Source organism: Cervus canadensis, chromosome 14 (assembly GCF_019320065.1).
Source record: "Cervus canadensis isolate Bull #8, Minnesota chromosome 14, ASM1932006v1, whole genome shotgun sequence".
Taxonomy (NCBI): domain Eukaryota; kingdom Metazoa; phylum Chordata; class Mammalia; order Artiodactyla; family Cervidae; genus Cervus; species Cervus canadensis.
In genome coordinates, this window is record NC_057399.1 from 56,926,417 (window position 1) to 56,928,588 (window position 2,172).

The 2,172-nt window shown below is 49.1% G+C and overlaps 1 pseudogene; it reads left to right on the top strand.

The window, feature by feature from the left end:
• Positions 1–1,246: 1,246 nt before the first annotated feature.
• On the top strand, positions 1,247–1,856 carry LOC122452964 (annotated as a pseudogene).
• Positions 1,857–2,172: the final 316 nt, after the last annotated feature.

Below are 2,172 nucleotides of genomic sequence, written 5' to 3' on the forward strand. Positions count from 1 at the left end.
AAAACTGACCCCACAAGACACGGAGCCAGACTTGTTGGGGAGTGTCAAGGAGCCTCTGGCAAAGGTGTGGGTTGGTGGTAGCCTGCTGCTGGGTTGGGGGGCAGTGGGTGTAGCGGTGTGTCCATAGTATGTTTTGAAGGAGGATGCCATTATCTTCATTACCTACACCATAGTTTGGCCCTAGGTAAAAGGTCAGTTTTCATTCCAATCCCAAAGAAAGGCAATGCCAAAGATTGCTCAAACTACCACACAATTACACTCATCTCACATGCTAGTAAAGTAATGCTCAAAATTCTCCAAGCCAGGCTTCAGCAATATGTGAACTGTTGCGGGGAGCGGCCTGAACCAAAAGGCTGACTCTGGGAGCTGCCTTGATCCTCAAGGGTCTGTTCGCAGACATAGCTCTCTGTCCCGCCACCCCTCTCTGGAATTTATTATCTAAGTTAAATCTTAACAGAACATTAGCAAGCCTTGAATGCACACATGACGCAGATGAATAAGCCTTTCACGACCACCCTTAAGATAAACGGGATGACCTTCTTATCCCTTGACGTTATCAGAGAGTTCTGGTGATTGTTATCTCAAATTGATGTTTATGGAAAAATATTTTCTCTTCTTAAGATTCTCTTCTTGGTTTAGTATAAATGTAACCCTGAGAAATAAAGAATCATCGCTGACTGCAGCGATCCTCTCGACCCCATCTGTTCTGTGTCTTTATTTCTTAGCCTAAAGGAACGCGTCGTGTTGCTCGCTGAAATCTTCCAGCTGGCCCGGCAAACTGTGAACTTCCTGATGTTCAAGCTGGTTTTAGGAAAGGCAGGGGAGCCAGAGATCAAATTGCCAACATCCGCTGGATTATCGAAAAAGAGAGTTCCAGAAAAACATCTATTTCTGCTTTATTGACTATGCTAAAACCTTTCACTGTGTGGATCACAATAAACTGTGGAAAATTCTGAAAGAGATGGGAATACCAGACCACCTGACAAAATGGACTAAATGTCTCTTAAGAACTCCTTTCACCCTGCAGCTGACCGGCCGCTGTCCCAAGATGGCGGCAGCAGTGGTGCCCAGGAACCTGAGGCACGGTCCAGTCTGCTGAGACGGGCTCCACGCAGCTGGCAACGGCCGGGCCAAGGGCCAGCAAACGGGGGGCAGCGGGCTCTGCACACCCCGCGGCCGGGGTTAGGCCTTGTGGTGGTGGCGCGGGGAATGCTCGTGCTGGGCCCAGCCTCTCTCTCAATTTAGGATGGCAGCGGCCCGGGCCCCTGGCTCCCAGGCCACGGCGCTGAGGTAGCTCCAAGTGTGTCTGCTGGAGGATACAGGTGTAGGTAAGTCAAGTGTTGTGTGGCGGTTCGTGGTTCGTGGAACACAGTTTTGATCCAAACATCAACCCAACAATAGGACCATCTTTTATGACCAAGACTGTCCAGTACCAAATTGAGCTACATAAATCCTTCATCTGGGATGAACGAGAATGATTTCCTGCCTTAGCACCAATGTACTAGCAAGGCTCGGCTGCAGCTATATCATTTACGACATGAGGAAACATTTTCAACATTAAAGAATTGGGTAGAAGAGCTTTGGCAGCATGGCCCACCCAACATTGTAGTTGTCATTGCAGGAAATAAGTGTGATCTTATCAATGTAAGAGAGGTCATGGAGAGAGATGCCAAGGACTAGCCGACTACATCCATGCAGTCCTTGTGTGGACTAGTGTGATGAACAAGATAAATATAAATGAACTCTTTATGTAAGTTAGTCAATGAATTCCATCCCGTGATGCCAGCCTGCCTTCTGGCGGAAAGGGCTTCAAACTCTGCAGAGAGCCTTTGGAGCCTAAGCGGAGCTGCTGCTGACTGGGCGTTGGCCCAGGGGCTCCCACACGAAGTAGGTGGTCCTGACAGGTCGCGGGAGGGCTGGGCCCCGCAGCAAGGGGTCGCCTGCCAGTCTTGGATCTTTTTTGGGCAATAGAGGGATTCACAGGAATTGACTGGGTCCACCTCCTCTTCAGAGACTGCAGCAGTAATACATCAGTCTGTGGACTTCCGTCCTGTCAAGGATCTCTGTGTACACAGGGACCGCATCATTGGCTCCTGATGTTGCCGAGAAAGAATGTACAGTTTTGTGGATGGTAGGATGAGATCATTGAGTAGCTTTGTAGTCATGATTCTA